The sequence below is a fragment of the Lampetra fluviatilis genome, chromosome 9 (assembly GCF_964198595.1).
Source record: "Lampetra fluviatilis chromosome 9, kcLamFluv1.1, whole genome shotgun sequence".
NCBI classification, from domain to species: Eukaryota; Metazoa; Chordata; class Hyperoartia; order Petromyzontiformes; family Petromyzontidae; genus Lampetra; species Lampetra fluviatilis.
This window is the reverse complement of record NC_136283.1, coordinates 10,531,002-10,555,818: the sequence shown is the minus strand read 5'-3', so window position 1 is coordinate 10,555,818 and position 24,817 is coordinate 10,531,002. Positions and strand designations below refer to the sequence as shown.

The window sequence follows — 24,817 nt, the reverse complement described above, 5'->3', positions numbered from 1 at the left end:
CCGCCGGGAATCCGCGTTCGGTGCCGCGGTCAGGGCTGGGCGCCGGCTCGTGCCGTCCGGGCCGCTCGACCTCCGAGCTTTTTTTCCGAACGGCACGGCGTTGCTCGCGCGTGCCCGTGAGCGCTCGCGCGTGTACGTACTGCTGTGTGGGGAGGGGTGGCGCGATGGTTCGCAACGCCGTGCGGACCAACCCGGTGACCGGAGTTCGAATCCCACTCTCGGCCAGCATCGGCGGCGAAATATTTGAACCGGTTCTGGATATAATTTGGGTCCATCGGTCTCAAATGCGTGCCTGGTGCGGTGTGTGCACATCAGCACTGGGAAGACAGAAGCCATCGGGTGTGGTTCTGGCAGCAACCATCTCCTCCCTTGTGTGCCGTTCTGGCTTTAACAGATGCTCACTAACAGCGCGTTCCCCAACAGTTTATGTAGGCTACCTGGGGGATCTTTGTCTATAAACTCAACCCAGAATGAGTACCAGGTGCGGTGTGTGGTCAAAATTAGTCTTTGGCAGACATCGTCCGTCGTGTGTGGCGTTGGCACCGCCTTTTGTGAGTGGCGCTGTTCTTGTTTTAATGGAGGTGCTCACGAACAGCTCGCCTGCCTAAAGCAGTGATGGTCGAAACTGTTGCAAATAATAAAATAGGCAGTAAATTGGCATTGATAAAGAAAGTATTTTTTATTCATCAATTTCAAAGTGATAGAGACTTGCCGCTTATTTGAGCTTGTGGACGTGGTTATTATGACGCTTCAATCGCGTGGGTTGCTTGACTATACTTCAACACACGCTGGGCAGGGCTGGTGAGTGAGGAAAGAGCCGAAGACTGGTTCAGATATCGCTCGCCACTGATGTCGCCTTTGCTTGGTGTTGAACACAGGTCGTCAGCTTCACGAAATATTCGGCTGCTCACTGCGCCACCTCCGAATACAAAACGTAAGAGGCCTATTAAGGTGCCTTTTTAATAATGTACATGGATGTTGAACATCCACTCAATGTGGGAGATTTGAAAGAAATTATATACTGCATGCAGTAAGCTTCAAGGCTTCTGAACACAATTACGTTCATATTTAGGTATAATGTTGAGTGCTCCAATAGCAGAGCTCTTGGAAGAACACGATGAAAATGCTTTGGCGCTTTAACGCCACCGAGTCTGCTCTGAAGTAACGGCTCGTTCCTGAATTATTTAACTCGCTTTATATTCTTCCATGGGAAGGCAGAGCGCTGCTCTGCGATGGCGCTGGTGAAGTGTTTTTCAGCCTGCTTTCATCTTCGTCGAAATCACCGCCGGGTTGACGTTGCAGGCAGTGTGATCGACTTGCAGCCGGAAGGTTTGCGAGTTCAAATCCTGTCCGTGGGTGGGGGGGTCGACTCGACCAATCATCCATCTGTGGTAGATACAACGTCTACCACTGTTGGAACGCAACGGTGGATGTCTTGTGGAGAAACTGTCCCTCGCCGTGGGAATTCTACTGGCTCGGGTAGGGGGTGGGGGGGCATAGAGAGGGGGGCACCTCGATTAATATTTAATCAATGAGCCAACGTTTATGGCCAGCGAGGGTTTTCACGGTTGTGTTCTGCAACTGTCCCCCACGTGGTTTTTGTCGAGCTGCCCCGCGTTTTTTTCTGAAACTGGATCGTTCAATTCCCGAAGACGCTCCGAGCACGCGTCGCGAAACGTCGGACCTCGTGCCGAACAACACGCAGTGCGACCCGGAGACGCGTCTGGAGAGCTGAGGATGCAATTCTGACTTTAATTCGACGACTTTGAATGTGCCGCGACGCGTTTGTGGCGCGACCTCTCCCGCGCTAACCCCAAATTGACCCGGCACAGCGATGCTGGGTGTTGGCGAGTGTGCAGTGATTGGCGATTCGCTGGGGCTCGGGCGAGAGATACTCGTTTGCATAAACGGCCTTACGAACAACGACCGTCGCCAAGCATGCACATCTATTAACACGTGCCACTCTTCTTTTTTTGTACAGCAGCTTTCTAGGAAGACAGCACAACGCGTCACCGCTGCATGCGTTGCAGCAGCAAATCAGCTAAATAAATGTGCGCTCACATGAACCCATTGTTGGTAGCGTGCAACTCCCATTAAATCAACTTTAATCGGGATAGAAGTTCAATTCCCGGTTGCGGGCTGGTCTCATCTCACTGTGTCTTCTCCTGGGCTGATCCAAAATAAGTGCTCTACTTCTCGGAAAGACCACAAAAGTCATCCCATAGAGAAACTGGAATAGTCCCATTTATAGGAGTGCACAATGTTCACCACTGAGTCACGACCACTGAAGGCGTTTTGCTGCCCCATGCTCGTTGTGACCAGGAAGGCAAGCTGACGTCTCGCCGTGTGTGGTTTAGTCGGCGGGCTGCTATTCTAGGAGCCACAGGGACAAGAAAAGCTGTTCTTTCTAATGATGATGCATTGAAGCAGTGCCATTCCCTTGTTGAATTAAGGATATTCCGTGGCACCACCACAGTGCTGTGTGTACGGTAGAACGATGGTTTCTAACATGTTTGGACCAAACGGGCCGTCGCTGCCAACCGTCCTCGCATTTTACTTGCGGACCGCCATGCACCAATAACATAGCTTTTGAACCGACTTATAATGTCGCGGTATCTGCAAGAGTTTCTGCGGACCACTTCCCTCGCGGCCTCTCAGGGCGCTGGTGATACGCGAGACCGCGTGTTGCAACCACCGCTGAATAAGGTGCTCATCTCATGCCAGAAAACATTGACTTCAAGTGAGGTTGGAAAATTTGTAAAAAAAAAAAAATTGCTCTATATAAATTGTAAATTAGCACTGTGGCCCATGCCCCCTTTGATGATGGTTGCTTGTGTTGCAACCGAAACGTCGTATTCTATGATTATTTGATTTGATTTTCTACGTGACTTTACCGAAAGAACCAAAGAATACTTCATTCACGCTTGTGGAAACATATTCCTGTGTTCAATTGTTTTTTCGTTGAACCTGCACGCTGTGACGATGAGGCATTGGCCAGGGGAAGAACGAGCCATGCCCTCTTCGCATGCACAGGCTAACTTGATTTATAACAAAACAAAAAACGCTGAGCTAAAACAGTGGGTTGTGAAAATGTCTCTCTTTCCTGAGCTCCAAGTTGACGTAGCCGTAATTCACGATTGTTTAATTACATTTCTACTTATTTTATGAGCGTCTTCATGACAGCGGATTATTTATGCACTCGGGTGTCTGTGTTGTGAAACAAAGACGGGGCAAATAAAGAAATGAATTATAAAGTCCATGCATTGCAACTTACAATTGTATTACTCTTTGGTTCTTTCGGTAAAGTCACGTAGTTAGAAATGAAATAAAATAAACAAAATCACGACGTTTCGATCGCAACACAAGCGGTCGTAATCAGGCTGTTGTTTTACAATTTCATTATTTACTGATGTAGGTCTCTATTGACATTTTATTGTACTAGTGTAAATAACATTGCAAAGTTTATGACAGTTTTTAATCATTTGGAAATGCATCGCCATTTCCCACCCTGCTCATGTCCACCGGATGTATCCATCACCCCCTCTGGTAATGGCACTTGACTCAAAATCGAAGGCTCGCGAGCTGAGGCATCGACTCAGCCCGCCATCACCTTCGATTCACCTTTAAAAAACATTTTTATTTATGTATTATTATGAACAGAAGTCCTTTATGGTCATTCAGCAGAGAAACTGGTCCCACTCGTGGGAACGTCGAATTTCCATCACGGGCTCGGGTCTAACCAGTGGGGGTGACCGTCGCCACATATCCTCATTCGAGCAGGGTGACACACCGATGACTTGACATTCCAAATATCCCAACGGTTCTGCTCTCAGGGCCCTGCTCCTTGGTGAATAAACAATGTTACAGCTCTGCACCAGTCACGGTGGGGGGGAGGGGGGACATCGCATGAAATCGGGGAACGCGCGGCAATTGACATAATTTTGACGACGTGCGCGGCACGCGCTCGGTTGCTGCCAGACAGCGCGGAGAAAACGAACGTGGGCACGAAATCCGGCGACTCCTTCGCTGTCTGCGTGTGTGCAAGGCTGCGTGTGTATGTGTGTGCGTGTGTGCAAGGCTGCGCGTGCATTTGTGTGCGTGCCTACTTCAGCCCTGACAAGATCCAAAAATACCCCGGCGGCTCATCCTTGTTAAGAGCCTTCAGAAGCCGTGGATTAGTGCGGCGATTGTCTACCCATGAGTGACGGGTACCCGGGTGTCCGCCCGCTCGCGATCTCTCCCTCTCTCTCCTGCTGCCCGTTGCAAGACCTCCGCTCGGTGAACGTGACTCTCGCTCGGATTTCGCCACGGAGTGTGGCGTTTTGCGGGACGGCGAATTTAACATGCGCAAGAATATATTTAAATGTAGGTGGAGGGAATTGTCGGACCATTGAGAGTGGTCGGCCTGCTAAAATATTAGGTTAATTCGACCAATCATCTCCTGCAGGCGTCACAAATTTGGGGACTTACTTTGTGACTGGCTACAACACCTCGAAAAGTGGAATTTCCACCACTGTCTCAGTGCCACCAACCGTGTGCAACAGGGAGACGCTGTGAGTCGAAGGTATGCCTTGGATTTAAGTTAACCAGTAAAATTACCCACATTTAAAGGCTGGCACCAAACAATTGCACTCACAAGATGCAGTGCCGGATTAAGCTTGTGCAGGGCCTGTAACATATGTTATAAAGTGGCTCTAACAAAAAACCACATGAATATTAAAAAACATTTTTTACTTGCATCGTAAATTAATTGTATTTTTTCACTTGCTTTTCAGCCAGATAATACGACAAATCGTTAACCTGAAATACCCAGTCGTTCATAAAAGTTGAAGGCAGTATAGTAGAGCAAGTGCAGAATCACTGAACCGGAATTGATAGCTTGAAAGCATTTACTGTAGTGCGGGGCCCTGGAAAGTGCAGGGCCTGTAGCATATGCAACTTTTGCTACTGGGATAATCCGGCACCGATAAGGTGTATGACTCCATATGCTCAAGTGAGGACGCTTCGTTCCTCAGATGGGTTGCACTGCTGCTGTTTACTAAAGACACCAAATTCTCCATGCAAGGTGATGATGACGATGATGCCGCTTTGAAAAATGTTCCATTTGGTTAAATCATAGTCAAGCTCGTGATTGTATCCAGGAAAGTGTCACTGAAATGTTATGGACCATTTTACAAGAGGGTCATGCATTCGGATGTTTTGTCAAATTTCATTGACCAATCCGCGAGGCACCTCTAACAACGCCGTTGAGGTCCCGAGAGATGCCATGTTAGGTGCTTTAACCTCGATCCTACACGCGTGTTCCACCCATCTCGACCTCCTTCAATCGCCACATCTACAGCATGTTCCTGCCACGTTTTACTCTGAACTTCCAAATTGCTTGGCCTGTCCTTCCGTGTGGACCTGTGATTATGGGTGGCAAGATGCTGTACGATTTGTGTTTTTTAAAAGTCTAGCTCTGAGCCATAGAGCAGCATCGGCATTACTTCTGCTCAAACGCCTGTCTCTTAACACTGATATTGCCGTGTCAAAACCTTGACAAGTGGTTCATGTAACCCATCAAAAGCATCTCCCTCTATTGTGCAGATTACTATCCAACGACACACATTGCACAAGAAAACTTACACCTAAAGCTAGAGTTGGATGAGACCCCATTTATAGATGGTTATAATTTATAAGTTGTGCTTATTTATACAGACTCTTCACTCCCTTAAAGGATGTTATTCCCACTCAGCGCATCCAGGTAAAACTCAGTTTTGATTGCAGAGGCAACATTATTATTACATTTTAATTGTTTTATTTAATATTTGTGGCTAGTTCTAGATTTGAAGCTTTCGTGACTGCAAGGATTCATATTCTTAGGTTTTTTCGGTAAAGTCACGTAGGTAAAAAATTAAAATGAATAAAAGTAAAATAAAAGTAAAATAAAAATCACGACGTTTCGGAGGCAACACAAGCTTCCGTCTTCAGGTGGAACCATCACAGCACGATTGCTGTATCAAGTAAGAGAAACGTCGTGATTTTTATTTAATTTTTTATTTTACTTTTATTAATTTTAATTTTTTACCTACGTGACTTTACCGAAAAAACCTAAGAAAATTTGTGGCTAGCCCCACCATTCCACTTTCCTCTCCTGGTCGTCCTCTTTCCTTTTGTCTTCTCCTCCTCCCATCCTGCTCCCTCGCTTTATATTCTCTCGACTCCTCTGTCCCTAGATCACTGCCGGGGAACATCGGAGCCTTCTCCGCAAAGCGTGAGTGGAAACACACACTCCGGTTCTGCTCACTGTATGTGTGCATGTTGAACCTCTTTCGTGCCGTACGTAGCCACCCGTGCTAAATTGGAGGTGCGGCGTAAGGACGGCAAACCTCGGCACAAAAAGCAGTTCAAAAGAAATGGGGTTTTCAATCGAGATTTTAAAAGCGCATAGCTCCAGTGGCTTCCGAATAATGGAAGGGAGAGGGTTCCAGACGCCGCAGAAGCGCATCTGAAAGCGCGCGATGCGGTGACCGTCTTTGTTCGATGGAGTTGGCACGATGGTTCATGCTCCTTGTGTGCAATGACTGCGACCCGTCATAACGTATTCGTTTGGCAACCGGGAGCCAATGCAGCTCAGCGAGCACGACACGGACATGGTTCGGACACCGTTGTGTCAAGAGTAGGAATACATTTTTTTGTATTCTTGGTTCTTTCGGTAAAGTCACGTAGAAGGGAAATAATAAAATAATAAAAATAAAACATAATAAAACAAGTGGAGTATTTTTATCATTTTATTATTTCCCTTCTACGTGACTTTACCGAAAGAACCAAGAAGATGAATCGCTGCAGTCACGAAAGGTTTAAATCGAAATACATTTTTTTGTTTTGCGGTGTCATCGAAGGCACGCGCAGGTCGCAGCTGGCTCGAGAGCGCGCGGTGGCCGGTGCGACGAAGTCTGCAGTCACCTGGCGGAACGCCGCGGAATGCTGCGGCTTCGGAGGCCGGGCGCGTGCGGAGAGAGGGGAATGCGGCCCGCGGCGGTGCGGCGTGCCCGAGCCGCTCGTTGCCGTGAAATCGAAAACAACCAAAAAAAAAACGCTCCAATTGCGTAACGCGTAAAAAGTGAAAAAAAAACTGGCAAATCTCCTAAAAGAAAGGTAGTCGTGTTTGCCAGCGAATGCTTTTTTTCTTATTGAAGAAACGTGTGACCGTATAAAGGTATAAAGCACTCTCTTTGCTGTCACAGTTGAGCAATGCTCTCGTGATGATTTTCTTTTTCTGTGCTCCATTGTTTGCAATGGGGCTATGTTAATGGCCATGGAGAGTGTAAAGAGACACCTTGGAGCATTTATTGCTGTCAAAAAAGATAATCCATGCCTATTGAGCTCCTCGTCTTCTTGCATACCTTCTCTGGGTGAGCGCATACTTATCAAGGCACGCACGCAGCGAGTTTGGTCTATTTTTGAGCAGCAAAAAGGACATTGTCTTTGCCAAGGTGTTTAACGGAATAAATAACACGAGGAATACATTTCAGGACGTTCCGACATTGCTTCGCGCCGTCGCGTGTGGAAACCCAAATGTTGGCTACATTTCCCGAAGGTACAGTTCAACTGATGGGCATTCATTTGGTTCTGTTCATGTTCTAAGATTGTTAAAGGATGGTCAAAGAGTGAATTTTGGAAGCAGGCCACAAACCAAAAAAAAACTCAAATGTACGCCCACACCAAAAATGCACAAGATCCATAAAAGGTGTCGTGGGGTTCCTTAGCCAGTAATGCAGCGGTGCCGCGGGCCACCTTTGTAGAGTCGGGGAGCTTTCACAGCTGCGATTGTCACTGCGGATGTGAACGAAGCAAGGTAACATTAAGCCGTGCCGTATCCGTGGTAATCTTGTCTATGATCAAATTCGCACTCTCCATTTTAAACATGTTACATTGGCTCACCCCTGCCCACCTGTCCATTATCAGCTCACTGATCCCCTCCATGCACTCTCCTACCTTTCCCCTCTCGTCCCACTCTACTCCCCACCGTGCACTCTCCTACCTCCCCCCTCTCGTCCCACTCTACTCCCCTCCGTGCACTCTCCTACCTCTCCCCTTTCATCTTAATATCCTCCCCTCCACGCACTCCCTACCTCTCCCCTCTCATCTTAATCTACTCCCCTCCACGCACTCTCCTACCTCTCCCCTCTCATCCCACTCTACTCCCCTCCGCGCACTCTCCTACCTCTCCCCTCTCGTCTCACTTTACTCCCCTCCACGCACTCTCCTACCTCGCCCTTCTCATCTCACTCTACTCTCCTCCACGCACTCACCTACCTCTCCCCTCTCGTCCCACTCTACTCCCCTCCACGCACTCTCCTACCTCTCCATTCTCATCTCACTCTACTCCCCTCCACGCACCTTTCTCGCTCCAGAAGCCCAAGGCTTCCCGCTTAAGACTCGGGGTCGACCGTCTCTCAGTCGGGAGGTCTCTTATTCTCATCTGCTGGCCCCCATGGTCTCCCTTCCCCCCAACTGCCCATGCTTTTAGCTTCTTGGCTCCCTGCCCCCTGTGCAATTCCAGGCTCAAAACTTTCCACGTTTCCCTTTTGTCAACAGTGACTCCACGATCACTTTCGAGGTATTTGGTATTCATCTCTCTTAAACTCCCCAGCCAGTGATGCAAATTTCACATTCCTGTTATGGGAAACCAGTCTATCGGACACGCCATTGTTGACTTCTCACAACGAATGGGCAAAGTATGAGATGTTTAATCATTGCTTGTTGCGGATCCATTTGTTATGATTCATTCCGTTTCACTGACACTGGGACCTTGTGAATTGAATGCACGGTTAATTTAAAAGCTTTGGAGCCCTTAATTAAACATCGCGTATCTCCACGGCTAGTTAATCACCTGGTGGTACCTATTAGAGAGCCGTGTCGTGCTGACGAGAAGCAGGCGGCTTGGCAGGACGTGCGATTTGGCTTGCTTGGCTGTGATGAGGGACTTCAACGAGGCTGGCCTCGCGGTCCAAGTAAGTCGAGGCAGCTCCTTGTCAACATTTGATCCTTTCGTACGACGCGTTCCAGAGACGAGCAACCGACTCTTGGAACGGCAACAAACGCGCGAAATCGACGGCCCCGGGATTCTTTAGGCGTTCAGTGGCACTGGCTGTGAGCTGATTTAATTGCTGTAAGCGCTGCTGTTCAGGGCTCTGATCGGCAGGCAGCAGGTGACCACGAAACCCTGTTCATTTTTTGCAATAATACGTCCCAAGCATGGTTCGACTGTGTTTGTTTCCTTTCACAAGTAAAGTGCGACTTTCTTTCCACGCTGCCCTCAATGTCTGTGGTCAGAGGGACTCGCAGTCAGGAGGTTGCGAGTTAATATTCTGGTGACAAAGATGTTTCTTCCAGCTTGTATGGAATGAGTATCCCACCTTTTTTGTGGGAAGTCAAAACGAGGTCATTTTTTCTGGAAAGACTGCCATGTGTCATGGGAATATGGAATGTTGCACAATGGGCCAAAGTCCACCAGGAGAGATGAGCTCCACCCCACGCTGGAGTGAGCAGCGAGGCACTTTATTGATGAGCCAATCTACTGTTTATATCGACAGCCATTGTATACATGGGCTACAGTTGTCATCATTTCAAAACGGTTGTCCAATATGTTGCTATACTTCGTGTAACACACAGACCTATTTTAAATTAATGTTATTTCATTCAAAACAATAGCATGGGGGGGGGGGGGGGTCCCCCAAAATTGCAACTTGCAGCCGCTTAAATTGCTTTTGAATGGAGAGCATTTGCAAACATGGAGGTCAAAGGTCAAGCCAAAGTGTCTTCTCCCAACTGCCCTGCCCCCCCCCTCCCCCCCCGTTCAAGCAAAGACCCAATGGCTGGCAGCACTCAACTCCATTGCCAACTATGAGTCTGTGGCAAACATTTTCGCACGTTTCCATGGCAAGCGGGCCGCTCTCGCGATCGCATGACCACGCTTGAATCTCCACATGTTGGTTCCAATTTTACCGCCCGCCGAGGGCCGATTGGGCTGAGTTTAAGCCCCTGAAGCTGGTTTTAGAACTCACCGCTGAGCACGTGAGAGGAAATACGCGCCAACCGCAGGAACACCATGAAGTTGGCATTACTTTTATTCATAAATACTGCACAGAAATAAATATAGTAGCATACATACCAGTGTGTGTACATTTTTTTTTTAAAACATGCTATGTCAAGAATGTGTTGGTTAAATATGTACATAGAAATGATCATAAGTTTTCTTGATAACACTTTGAGCCAAGGAATTTTGAAAGCACGCTTCAGTATTGACTTGCACGTCCTCGTCGTGGGGGGTGGGGGGGACGGGGGGGATAGGGGGGTGGGGGGGACGGGGGGTGGGGGGGGATAGGGGGGTGGGGGGACGGGAGGTGGGGGGGATATGGGGGTGGGGGGGATGGGAGGTGGGGGGGAGGTCCCTTGCTGCTGCCTTCTTGCATTGTGACCCATGGTGGGATATCCGCTCCTTTAAAAGAAACGTCTGCACTCGCTCTTTCCAACCGGTACACCAGGCTCCACGTTTGAAATTGTTTTAGACCTTCAAATCAAGTGAACGAACGTCGAAAATAACGTGGCCAATGCAATGCTGAGCAATTATCGGTTTATTTTGGCACTGAAAATCAAGTAACTTTCAATCCACCGAATTATTTTCGCGCGTAAAAATCTACATTTCCGTCACCTGTGTCAGGATTGCATTGATGAACATGTCACGTAAGTCGTGGAGTTAATGACACATTTTAGGTTAACATTGGCCTGGGAGTGGTGGCGCAGTGATTGACGAGCGATGTCTGAACCAGTCCTGGGCTTCCCTTCACCAGAATGGTGAAGTATGGTCAAACAACCACCGTGACCAATGTCGATTGGGAAGGCCTTCATCCAGCAGTGGATTGACAAAGGGCTGAAGACGAATTCATTACAATGGTTTATCTAATGTAAAATGTGTTTTAATGTTCAAGTTGCATATTTTTCTACGGTATAAAATCCTTGCAGATTATTATTTATGCAAGTATCACATTGTAACGGTCTCTGTTTATTATATGTGTATTTTACATCAAGTCTGAACAAACGTTCCGATATTAAATTGACATCGGATTTTAGAAACTTCAAACAAAGATCGCTATCGCCTATCATATTCTGGCCCTTTGAAGGCCTTTTTTGTTTTAATTTTAACGAGCAATGCTCTTGCCCTGTGGACATCTGTGACGGTCTCTCCGTCTTTCCCTCCAGCCAGCCAGTTTTTCCCCATCATAGTATGAAGTTTATTTAACAAGTCAAAATATATTATAGAGTTCAGGTGTGGTCAGTGTGTATTGCTATAGATGAGCTGCGGTGTAACGGTGAGCACACGACCTCAGATCTAGAGGTCACAAATTCGATCTCCTGGCGTGTGGCAGTTTAAACGAAGAAGCAAGTTTCTTAAATGTTCCACTCACACCGCCTCTCTCCAGCACCCCCCCCCCCCACATCGCCTCTCCCTCCCCACCGCCTCTCACCCCAGCAGTATAAATGAGTGACACAACTGCGTGCCTATGATCGGCAGGTCACGTCCGGTGGGGTGAACCGAATACTCGCACCTCTTCATCCAAAACCGTCTCGCCATCGTGGAAGAGTAGGCCAAATACTCTATAGTTGGGGGGGGGGGTTTCTTCAAGAGCTCCCTCTCGTGGAAGCCCTTCTGCCGTTCGTGGTGGGAGCAAGCAAGCTGTTGCAAGGCTGCAGCTTTGCATTGGTGGGCAACAGCCAAGTGAAAAAAATCTCTCGGTGCCTCATTCATCGCGGGTAACGTTTCATCTTCATAACGTAGAGCCTTGTTAAGACCTCTGTGCAATGCAATATCATTTTGTGGGTGACCTTGGGTTGCTCTTAAGTAGGCACTGCCATTACCGTTATTTTGGAGCCAAATTGGATCATGATACGGGGGGAGGGGTGTGTGTGGGGGGGGGGTGCCCAGGGTGAACTGCATCGGAAAACGATGTCACGGCAGTTGGGACGATTTGGTAAAAAAACAAAAAACCTTGAGCGTCGCTGTGCAGTCGCGGCAAATTGAAACCGGCGCACCCCGCAATCACCGACACGTGCTCCCTTTTAAAACATCCATCACACCGACTCGCAGCGGGAATCGGTGGCTGTGACACAGCAGGTGAATGGATTGGGCAATGGCTCTTCTCCAGAAGGGCGACGACATTGGAGGGGTGCGCTCTCCCAACTGCGTCAGTCGGTCTCAGTACCCGCTCTCGGGAGAGAGTCTGGGACGTTGGCTCGCTTTACGTGAGTGCGACATCGCGTCTCTGACCATCGCGTATCCACCCCGATCAATCGACCGCGCCTGTCCGACCTTCTGCACGCTTTCGCCCGTGCCGCAGTCCCCAGCGAGTCGGCGGTGTGACGGTGCAACCGCGTGTGACGGTGGTACGCTCGTCCTGGTGCGTTTGTGCATACAGCTGTCGCGTTACTTTACTTTATTGTGAAACAAGTTCACTATTTGTCACTCCTGCACCCTGCGATGAGCATGGTTGGCGACTTATGGTGCGAAATAAGTTCTGCGTGCATGCATACACTTAATTGTTGACTTTTAACGTCCGTTCTTGCTTTCTGCGATAGAATGCTGCACCTGCTGTGCTGAATTTGAGATGTCCCATTGCGTCAAAACAGCCCTAAGGCAGAAAATAAATGAAGGCTTTGAGATGATATATAATAAAAACAGAGCGTGTCGTGGAGTGACTCATTCCTCCCTCCCTCCAAGGCGAGCCACGGCGAGCCTCTCGGCTTGATCTGGAGATCACAAACAGGCTCCCATCTGCTCTGTCCTGACCTCATACCCTGATTAGTTTCGCAGGTGCAATGGCCCCAAGATGTCAGAGAGAGAGAAAAACACTGCAAGTCTCTCTGCTCCCTATACCACGCTGCGCCTCCACTTGGTTCAAAGTTCGCTCTGCCTACATAATTTAATTTACTCTGGGCGTGAATGAACTGGCGTTTTTGTTATTTCTGTGCCCTTTTTCCCACTAATTTATTTGGCTTATTGGGCTTAAGCAGCACACTTTACATCTAGAAGGGACGATGGCCAATGGACGAGACTGGCGATGGAATGTAATCCAAAGGAGGGAACGTGCTCACGAGGACACCCAGGGCAGAGATAAAGCGGTGAGATCCGTTCCTTGCGCAGGAGCGAGAGATTGACCGTGGCTGCTGCAGTTGCTGGTGTCTGACACCGCTCGGTGGAGCCCCATTGCTCCACCCCTTGGCACTCGATTCTGCTCCGCGACGCACGTCTGCGAGGAATGCCGTCTCTGGCGCGGCACCCAGCAGAGTGCACGTGATGCATCACCTGGGCAAATTCCGTAAATCACTGCTGCGGCAAAGAACAGAGGCAACCGTACCGACCTGCGACTCCCATCAGAGGGCCTCGCCAGGCACGCGCCTGGTGGGATCATTCGCATAGCCACGGTTTATGAGCGCAAGGGATGATGATGCTACTGGGCTGCTGCTGCTACTGTGGTGTAGTGGTTGGCTTGCTGGATAGATCCTTGAAGGACGTGCAACGGGCAGGGAGGGGCTCTGTGACGTTCACGTCAAGTGTTTTTGTAACAACACCTGTGGCTCTGCTGTTGAGGATAGGAATTAAATATTCATTGTTGCCACTTACGGATGGGATCTGTGCAGAAATAGGGATTTGTCTGTCCATACGGGAGTGGGGAGCGATTAGCGTTTCAAGTTTCAAGTTTCATTTATTAGGTATAGCCCTGTGAGCCATGCGGCTCTTGAGTCGGGTGCAACCGCAACAAACAAAATATGAACGGAGAACATCTTAAAGCGACGACGCGCAACAGAAACATCCTGGAATAAACCAGCAAATCTTCACAAAAAAAGACCGCTGTGTGCAAAAATCCCAGTGTGATGCAAGTAAAACAATAACAACCATAATACAATTTAGATTACCCATTAGCGTGGTGCTGGCCACCCACCCCTTCGTGTACAGTACCGACCTTCATAGGTGCTGCTCGCTCACAGCACTTGACCCAACGGTCTGTTGAAGGCGAAATGGAGGCTCTATGTTTATGTTTGTCCATTGGTTGTATGTGATGTTATTTCCTCTCAACAGAGCTGCCCAGTACCTGCAGTTGCTCTATCTCACCACCCACGAACGATGATACCACTATCCTCAAAACCATCGCGTGTTGAAATTCTGAGAGTTCTATTAAACATAACAGCAATATTTTGGTATTGACGGGAGATTCCATGAGTGGCATTGCTCATCATAAGCAGCAGTGCCTTACTATTGCCCAATGTCACCACTGTTGTGGTTGTATCACAGCCCTGTATCAGGTTGCCTGCATTGCCTGGCAGTGATGGATAGGTAAGGTCATCACTCAAGAGTGTGAACCAATGATACCGTCGTCGATGTGAGTGTAAACACGTTTCGGGGAATATTTGCAAAGAAATGCAGTACATGACGCTCACGTGAGAAGCCTCGTGGAATTCCTTGGAGTTGTTTGCCGATCAAGCTCGGCAGTCGAGAAACGTGTCCACCCTCAAACTAGTGGAGGACGATTCTTACCACCATCGGCCTGTGGTGGAAATTACACATCTCTCTAGCGATGGCCAGTCTATACGTTTAAAGACTTGGGGCTTCCTATGCTTTTGTATAAAAAAAATATGTTTTTCTTATTTGAAGGAATAGGAAATGGTCTAAGTTGCTGTGCAAATGAAGCCGGGGGTCCATGTTACAATATATTTAATTGAAAGAATGTAAAAAATGTTGATGAACTGCATCCATGGAGGCTGGAACGATGTGTGGCCTGACTCCTGCAATCAAGGTCTTTACTGTGAATGCCCCTTTGGGAGTTGCTGTCCGTTACCTTTTTGGCTCAGAGCTGGGTTTGTTTTAGGGCCCAGGGGAGTTTCAGGGATGCTACGAGCTACTTTAAGGGTTCTCTCGTTCACCCCAGTGCCCCCTTTGACATTGTGTATCGGTAAAGGTGCAGCCCTGCATTTGCTTTCACCACGGCACTGTTGAAATAAGGGCCATCGACTCTTTTAGATTTGCCGCGCATGTGGAATTCTCCAGCAGAGTTTTCTGGCTGCGAGTGAGCGGTGTTTATTGAGCTCGGTTTAAGGGCACTGGTTTCTCACAATGCATAACCATCCGTGACTTTTTAAACGAGCCAGTAAATGTGTTTTTTTTTAAACATTGTTTTTATTTCATTGCGTAATTCATGCCCCAGTCACAGAGCACGCGAATTTGTACACGTTAGGATGCCTCTTCTTCTGATGGCACATTGCCTCACTGTGAAGTGGTCCAGAAGTGGAATCATAAGCTCCTAAAGCCACAGCCGCAGACCACATTAGTCTTTGCCATATTCGCCTTTGCAGTAAAAGTAAACGCCGAGACGGCGCAATGTACTCGTACTATTGTTGGGTCAACCTTTTCGTGTCCAGCATGACACTCTTCACAACTGGACACATGTTTGAGTTCTTCTCATTTGTGCCCGGGTACCGAACGACGATCTCAAGAGTCAAGAGGAGGCCCCAATTACATTGCCGAGCTGAATGTATGCGATTTAATCTTTGGGTGCAGTCATTAGCCATCCGGGAAATTCATTCAGAGTTTCTCTACCACTTGAGAACCTTGGATAATCTTGTGTGGCTGCCGTCACTTGCACCTAGGGGTCTGAGCGATGCTGTGCTCTATCATGGACATTATAAACTTCCTTCGCCACTCGGCCACTTACTCACTGTTGCGTAATTTTATTTTTAATTAGTCCATCGTGGTGAAAGCGTTCAGCCCCCGTCGAATGAGTCAGTCCCGATTTTCTTGTGCGTGTGTAGTACCGTTGAGGATGCGTGGACACCCGAGTAGAGGCACACGTATTTATTTCACAACAGTCACTGGGGACATACAGTACTGGAGGGGGTATCGGCCCCCTCACCCGGATAGCTGGGAACACACGGCTAGCTACCCCTAGCCTGCCTCCTAATCCTCCAAATACTGGGCTAGGGGAGGCTGTCTGGCCCGACACTGGTCAGTCGGGCTACGGTACCCGGAGTCCCAGAGTCCTGGCTCTGGTTCACGGGACCACGCCGCTGGCTCGGTCCTGCGCGGCCCTGACAAGGGCGGCGTCCCAGGGGAGTCCAGGGCTCTAGCTAGGCAGTCTTCGGTCTTCAAGAGTTTACTTAAACATTCTGCCCCGAGCCCTCTGACACATCCCCCTTTATACTCCACCCCCGCTGAGGGGTGGGGCCCCGGGCTGCCTGGTGCGGACGTCGTTGAGAGCACCCCCCCCCCGTGCACTCACGTAGCCCCGCCCACTGTGTTTGTTTCCCATAAGCTGCCATGCATAACGGCTCTCTCTCTAACACCCCTACACATACAGCTCCTCCGTAACACCCCTACATCACCCCCCCCTGTACAGCTCGCAGCCGTCCCGGCTGCAACCTTGACAATAAAAGTTTATTCACCCCTCGATCCCCCAGCGTGTGCCTCATTTTTACAACAATAACGCAACGAGAAGAACAACAGGAAGGGAAAATAACCCGACGCACCCCACCCCCGAATAAATACGAAATCCGTACAACCAACGTATATACATTTTTTTCAGGAAACCCCCCAGCACACACACAACACACAGCGAACACAACATTCGTACAATGCAATGTGCCAGGAGCACACCACCGACGCCGCACACAGTGAGCATAACATGTGAACGTACACAGGAAAAAAAATATTTCAAAAAAAAAAAAATTCTTTTTTTCCTTTTTTTTTTTCCCATTTTCACTCCGTGCGTCACAAGAGTCTGCGCATTTTTGCGCGCGTCCTCGCCGCAGGCCCGTCACACGGGATAACCCCGGCCAGCAGGCCGTCGGGTGGCAAGTGTCCATCTCCGAGTGAGTCTGTTGTTGACGTCGCAAGACCCTCGGCATCCCCCGTGGGGGTCGTCGGGCGTGAGCCCGTCACTCCCGGTGCACCTGGGGGCGGGACAGCCGGCAACGCGTCAGGCGAGAGCAGCGGAGACGAACTCTTTGAGTCGGTCGCCCCCCCACATGTTTGGCCACGCGCGTGTGTAGTGGGACCTCGCACCGCAATGAAGGGTTTGAGCCTGGAGGGGTGTACAAACCACCGGTGCTTCCCCCATTTAATGCGTACGCACTGAGGTCTCAGGACCTCAACCACCTCGACGGGGCCCCGCCACAGCCGCACCAGTTTTGAGGAGGTCGCGAGTGGTACCTGGGGACAGTGCAGCCATGCCCTGTCCCCCGGCTTCCACTGTAGCACATGCGCGCGACCCAGTCTGAGGCGCTCATTAGCCCTCTGCCGCATGTCAGAATTCTGCATGGCAGCATCCCGCGCCTCTGTCAATTTTTCCAGGTTAAATTTAACATGTTCGGCCAATTGAGTTTTTCCCTGTGGCGCTGGGATCTGCAGCTGGGCCCGAACAGGTGGGTCAGGTTCGCGGCCATACATAAGGAAGAAGGGGGAAAATCCCGTCGCAGCATGGGGGGCCAATCTGTACGCTGCCAGGACCCCCTGAATTTTCAAGTCCCAATCTGTCTGTGAGTCCGAAACCTGCTGTGACAACATCGACGTGATGGTACGATGCAACCGCTCGACCATCCCGTCGGTTTGTGGGTGATATGGAGAGGTACGAATCTTTTTCGTGCCCAGGATCTCACAGACCTGTTGGAGCAATTTGCCAGAAACATTTTTACCCTGGTCGGTCAGCAGCCGCTCGGGAGCACCTTTGTCAAGGACATATCCCTGGACAAAGGCCTCCACGATGGCTGCTGCCGACTGGTTGGCCAGGGGCCAGGCCATAGGCCAGCGCGTGAAGTACTCCACCCCGGTTAACAAATATCTATTTCCCCTGGGGGTGGCGGGGAACGGTCCCAGAATATCCAGCGCGACAAGTTCGTTCACCCGGGAGACCCTGATAGACTGCAGGGGCGGGTTCGACTCCCTCGCTGGTGGTTTCCGCTGCGCACACCTAGGGCACGACCCTAACAGATCCCCGACATCCCTTGTCATGCCCGGCCAAAAAAAATCAAGTTGGAGCAAGGCCAGGGTCTTTTGGGTTCCCAGGTGGAGGAGGCGCTCGTGAGCGGCCCACACCACCCTACCCCGTAACCCCGAAGGGACCACCAGCCGGTGTCGATGGGATTTCCCGTCCCAATGCATTAACAACCCACCGAGCATTTCCCATGCGTCGGCATCACCCCTCCCCCGCCCCCGGTCCCCGACGTGGCGGCGCAACGCAAGGAGGGAGGTATCTTCCATCTGCAAACGCCCCCATTCCGTGGCAGGCAACCCCAACAGGGAATCAGATCCCTGTTGTGCGATGGAATTCGTCATTGACGCTGCGTCGTCAGCAGCCGCCAAGACCGGAACAGGCATTTCACCAGGATGCCTGCACCGACCCGACCCCAGGAGGCATGCGCATTCGGGGGTGGTTGGCATGCGCGACAGAGCGTCCGCGTTGGTGTGGCGAACGCCCTTACGGTACGTGGTCTCAAAATCAAAATCCTGGAGAACCTCCAGCCATCGAGACAATTGTCCCGATGGTTGTTGGACTCGCAGGGCGTACTGTAGCGCTGCATGGTCTGTACGGACGGTGAAACGCTGCCCGTACAGATATGGCCGGTACTGCTGGATGAAATAGACAATTGCCAGCAGTTCCCGACGGGTGACACAATATCGTTGCTCCGCTGGAGACAACACTCGACTACCGTACGCGACCACCCGTTCCACGCCCTCAACCACCTGGGAAAGCACGCCCCCAATACCTGTGTTGCTCGCGTCGGCATCGAGCACAAAGGGTTTTGAAAAATCGGGATAAACCAGGGGAGGGGCATTAACCAGAGCGTCCCGAAGGGAGCGGAACGCAGCCTCCTCCTCCTGTCCCCAATGGAAGCGGACCCCCTTTGACGTCAAAGCGTGCAGGGGCTTAGCAATGGTGGCAAAGTCCACGACAAAGCGTCGGTAATATGACGCGAAACCAACGAAGCTCCTGACCTCTCCCACCGAGGTGGGAGTCGGCCAGGAGCTGACGCACTGCGTTTTGGCGGGATCGGTAGCAATACCCGAGCGTCCAACGATGTGCCCCAAATAACGTACCGATTCGCGCAATAAATGACACTTTTGGGGTCTAAATTTCAAATTAGCAGCCCGCATTTTGAGGAAAACGGCCCGCAACCTCTGGAGATGCTCGTCAAATGTTCTGCTAAAGACGATAACGTCATCCAAATAGATTAAACACGAATCCCACTGCAATCCAGCCAAAACCAATTCCATCAATCGCTGGAAAGTCGCCGGCGCCGAGTGTAATCCCATCGGCAACTGGTTAAATTGGAAGAGACCATGTGGTGTACGGAATGCAGTTTTAGGCTTAGATTCATCGTCCAGAGGAAGCTGCCAGAATCCCGAAAGCAAATCCAATGTGGAGAAGAATCGCGCCCCCGCCAAGGCGTCCAGCGATTCGTCAATGCGGGGAAGCGGGTATGCGTCAGCAACGGAAATTTTGTTGAGGCGGCGAAAATCGACGCAAAACCGCAACGATCCATCCTGTTTCTTAACCAGAACGATCAGCGCTCCCCACGGGCTGGTAGAGGGAGAAATGATGTCGGCGGCTAACATGTCATCAACAGCCGATTTGACATGGTCCTTCTCGGCGGGACTCAGCCGGAAGGGATTTTGGCGTATGGGCGCGCTGTCACCCGTATCAATATGGTGACGCAGCAAATGGGTACAGCCTAAATCGAATTTGTTCTGACTGAACACGTCGGCAAATTCGCGCAGGAGTGTCCTAAGTTTTTGACGCTCTACATCCGACAGGTCCGTCGATCCCGCATAAAGCGCCTCAAGCCACCCTTCATCGGTGTCCGAATGTGGAAGCGGCAGAGTGGCAGTGCCAACGTGATTGGCGACAGGTTCCTCGCAGGGCACCGGCGTTGCGTGAGCAAGCACGGTCCCTTGAGGAATTACCACGGCCTGCGACCCCACATTGAGGACCGCGATGAAAGGGTCCCCGTCCCCCCTTACGATGGTCTGGGCGGGAATTAAATGCGGCCCGCTAACCCCGGCCCTAGATGGCCCCAGCAGGACACCCTGGTCCCCAACACCCTTAGCGAAGGGCCTACGAAGTTTTAGGGGCACCAACATTTGTGCCCCCAGCGGCACGTGAACCGTTTGAATGACAAACGCCGGTACCGTTGCGAACGCCGACCGAGCCGCAGTAGGGGAAGGCAAAAACGCCATCCGTCGTCCCGACGGGAGCTCAATGCAACCTTGATCAATCAAAATCCGAATTGGCATTTTGCCCAAGAAGTCCATCCCCAGCAGGCACGGAACCGCCAGCGAGGAGGAAACAAAAATGGGGCCGGACAATTTAATATCACCGATCGAAATTTGTGCGCGAATCTGACCCATGATACCCAATGAGCCCCCGTTAGCAGCGTAGAATGGGACATTAACCGGTAGCAAAGGACGACTCTGGACGGGGAGAATGTTGTATATGAGTTCCGAAATGATAGTCGCCGACGCTCCTGTATCGACGAGGATACGCACTTCGACCCCGTCAATGTGCCCTACTACGGCCGACGACCCCGACGACACCGCCACAACGCGGTGGGCCAACACGGACCACTGCCTGGGTTCGATTTGGGTCCCCATAGTGGTGCGTGTTGGCCCGACGGTGCGCAATGTTGGCCCCCCGTTCGTTGCGGTGTGCTTGTGTGTAACGGGTGTGTGCTTTGGCCAAACATGTGGGGTGCCGCGACTCGCCGGGTCATGTTGATGGAGCTTGGAAGGAGGAGGAGGGCCGGCGTCCCGGCGAGGCGTCGTCCCCCGCTGTCGAGGAGAGCGGCACCCCGAGGCGACGTGGCCCCGGATGCCGCAGTTATAGCAGCGCGGGAGCGCAGGTGGTGATGACGGACGGTCGGAGCGGCCCGACCCATCCCGGCCCGCCCGTACTCCCACCCTCTGCTGCTGTCGGAAGTCGGCGGCGTAGACCTCCTCCGTCGGGGGGGTGACGGCAGCCACCGTACTCCCGGCCGCTGCCCTGCTGGCCTTCCGTCGCTGTGACAGGAGGTTAGCGTGGAGGAGCCGCGCCGCCTGGAGGGAACCCATCTCCGTGTCCTCCTGTGCGACGATGGCGATGTCCAGGTCGTCCGCCAGCAGAAGAATTTTCTCAGTGACCATCGCGTCCACGCCTTGGTCATCCATACGAGGGAAGGCCGTCTTTGCCAACGCCAGAAGGCTCGTACGGTAGGCGAGGGGCGACTCCTTTGCACCCCGCTGGTGATCGTAAAATCGCTGTCTGCATTCCGCCGAAGGTCCGTAGACCCCAGCCAGCAACTGCAGCGCCATCTGAAGAGTGGAGCGCTTGTCCCTCGGTGCCGACGTAAGAGCGGCGAGGGCGTCGCCGTCGAGGAGCGCCGGCAGCGCGCAGAGGGCTTCGGCGTCCGACCACCCCGCCATTTCTTGGTGCGCGAGGAAGCGCCGCTGGAACCCCCCCCAGTCGCCCTCCTCAGCTACAAACTCTTTCAGCGGGGGCAGCCTTTGGCGTAGCGCAGCGATCGCCATGGAGGCCCGCGCTTTGCTGTCCCCGCAACTCGGCTGAGCGTCGGCACGAACGACAGATGGAATCGCCTGTCGCGCTGATGGTGACGCTCCGTCCGTTGGTGGTGACGCGGCAGCCCCTGCGAGGCCGATGTCGGACCCCAGGTTGAGGCTGGCCACGCCCTCGGCAGCTGCTGCGGCGATGGCGGGAGATTCAAAGTTGTAGTCAGTAGAAATGGCGGGAAGGCGCAACGGTCGTCGGCCGTCCTCGCCCCGCGGCGGTCCAGCAGCCCCCAGCCGAGTGATGCTCTCGAGTGTGGCGGCAGCAGCATACAGCAGCTCCGCCAGCCTCGCGTGCGCCAGCCGAAGTCCGTCGGATGGCGACTCCCCTTCCTCCCGATGCCCCGGTAAAGATGCATTCGGCCCCGGCTGCTCGTTGCCTCCATCAGCCGTCTCTGGCACCGCACTTCCCGCGGTGTCCTCCGCCTCCTGCACCCCGGCCTGAGCTGTTCGGCGCGTGTCCATGTTCGTTGTTGTTCACTTCTGTCACCAGATGTAGTACCGTTGAGGACGCGTGGACACCCGAGTAGAGGCACACGTATTTATTTCACAACAGTCACTGGGGACATACAGTACTGGAGGGGGTATCGGCCCCCTCACCCGGATAGCTGGGAACACACGGCTAGCTACCCCTAGCCTGCCTCCTAATCCTCCAAATACTGGGCTAGGGGAGGCTGTCTGGCCCGACACTGGTCAGTCGGGCTACGGTACCCGGAGTCCCAGAGTCCTGGCTCTGGTTCACGGGACCACGCCGCTGGCTCGGTCCTGCGCGGCCCTGACAAGGGCGGCGTCCCAGGGGAGTCCAGGGCTCTAGCTAGGCAGTCTTCAGTCTTCAAGAGTTTACTTAAACATTCTGCCCCGAGCCCTCTGACACATCCCCCTTTATACTCCACCCCCGCTGAGGGGTGGGGCCCCGGGCTGCCTGGTGCGGACGTCGTTGAGAGCACCCCCCCCCCGTGCACTCACGTAGCCCCGCCCACTGTGTTTGTTTCCCATAAGCTGCCATGCATAACGGCTCTCTCTCTAACACCCCTACACATACAGCTCCTTCGTAACACCCCTACACGTGCAAGCAGATGTTGCCTGAGCATGGGAAACGCGTGTGGTCGATTCGTGCGTGTGCGTGACGCACACGCACGTGTGCGTCACGCACACACATGCGTGTGTGCCCATCGTGGTGTAGGTTTGGCCGCTCTCTCTAAACTCCCCCTCACCGCCTTCTCGCGACGCCGCAGGGCAGCTTTGCTATTTGGCAGCGAGCGGGGAGGGCCACCTCCCGTCTATTGAGAAGATCAGCCGGCTGAGGACACGTGATGTAACGATGCCGTACCACCAACTATGCTGTTGCTCTTTGTAGCTAGAGCTGACCACACTGCTGGCGGTGGCATGGCCGGTGCGCGCGACCGCGGCTGCGAATATCGTTGTGCGAGAGCGGTCGTCTCTCCCACAGTGGTCGCACTTGCAGCTTGGCGTTTGCAGAAATGTGGTCGCCTGTTGAGACTCTAATTATTTCCAAAGTTGACTGTATTGTCTCCGTCTGTACCGTGCCATCTATAAGTAAGTGCCAGCGTGGCCTCTTGAGAGGCCGCCTGTTCCGTTGTTGCCTGTCCCTCCGCGCGGATCACTTTGGTGTTCTTCTGTGCCGATGCACCATGGATCTCCCTTGCAATCATCGTGTGACAAATAAACATTGCGGTGGATTGGATGGCATCCAATTTGAGCCAACTGATACTGTGCTGAGGTTTTTTTTGGTATGAAATAAGTTCTACGTTTCTACTTGAAAAATAGTAGGATAAAAGTGCGAATCCTGGTAAAGTTCCACTAAGCCCATCGTTCTACTGGGCACGGTAAAATGGATACCACTTTGTTGGAAGTACACATTGTCTGTTTTACGGGGAGACAGGTTTCCGCCATGGTAATGTGGAATTTCTGCTGCTGGCTAAGTGACGTTAACAGACGCGAGTGCTACTAACGTGCTCATTTTGGCAGATAGACACTTACACTTGCTTTCTACAGTTCGCATACTTTATCTACACAGCCATACACACTCTATTATTCATTCCAACATCACAAAAAAACGTTGAGTAGGTGCGTTAATGCTTATCAGCGGTACATACGCACAGTGATAAGATATTCATTCATTTTCATAATGCAATAGAGGACACATTTCCATTCAGTTTTTGTTCAATCGGATGGAGGTAGTCGGAATGAAATGAGTGCCAATTCCACACAGAGTGGGAACAGCAGAGGTCAAGGAGTAACCTCAGCTTCCCGCAGACTGATGGCAAGTGGTCAGAGATGGCAGTGTTTGGACCATGACACTGCTTTAAGGATGTCTATAATATCCACTTCTCAGCACAACGCAATCCTTTGTGGAAATTGCTGGGTCTTCTTCTCCTTTCTTCGTACGGCTGATGACGTAGACGCAGAGCAACATCTACAATCTCACATTCAGGTGGTCAAGCCAGATAATAACCACGTCAGGAAATTTCTGGGTGGCCGTGGCAATCGAACCGTCGACTTTAGGAATTTTGGTGAAGATTACGTCGTGACCTCTGCGCAACGCCATCCCCATCCCGCATGGATTTGCGTGTCTCGCCCACATCAAATTAGGTGAAATTCACGAACAGGAATTTAAAAATATTTTGAAGAATCGAAAATGTGGTTCTCGCGTGTCCCCCCCTCTGCTCTCGCCCGCCGCGATGTGAAAACACTTCTCGGTAAAAACAAAACTCGGGAGGGCAGGAATGTGGTGTGGAGGTGGCAATCGGAGGAGGCTTGCCAAACACATCCACACATTTGCCATATTCAAGGCAAGTCCTACATGAGAGTGACAAAATAATCGTGCACTTGTGAGCGAATTATTTGTCCGTGTTTTTAGTAATTGGGCATGGAACGCGTTTTTGTGATCCTGTGGGATGTGGGCTTGAAATGGGGAATGCAGGTGGCCAGGTGGCTCCAGGGAATGGTGGCCCTGTCAAAGGCGCCTGTGCCAGCACTGCTGAGATCCTGGGTGAAATTTTCCATGGCCAAAACCCCTCCCACGTCTTTAACAAGATAACTACGCTTGGACGGCTTGGGACATTTCTCCCACTGCTTTAGCCTCGCCGTTGGAACCTTTGGCATTAACAAGCATGACCTGGGCAATTTAAGTGATGCAGAAATTGCAGTTGCTGGTTGTGAATATAT

General features: G+C 51.5%; 1 protein-coding gene across 4 annotated transcripts in view; it reads left to right on the top strand.

The window, feature by feature from the left end:
- The window catches only part of LOC144934189 (tolloid-like protein 2), a 172,870-nt gene that overhangs the window by 28,789 nt on the left and 119,264 nt on the right, over window positions 1-24,817 (top strand). The window contains exon 2 of one of the 4 annotated variants that reach the window (XM_078859759.1): window positions 6,216-6,253. The exons of the other annotated variants lie outside the window; for them this stretch is intronic. The gene's annotated coding sequence lies outside the window, so the exon portion shown is untranslated. The remainder of the gene's footprint in view (window positions 1-6,215; window positions 6,254-24,817) is intronic. 4 annotated transcript variants of the gene reach the window in all.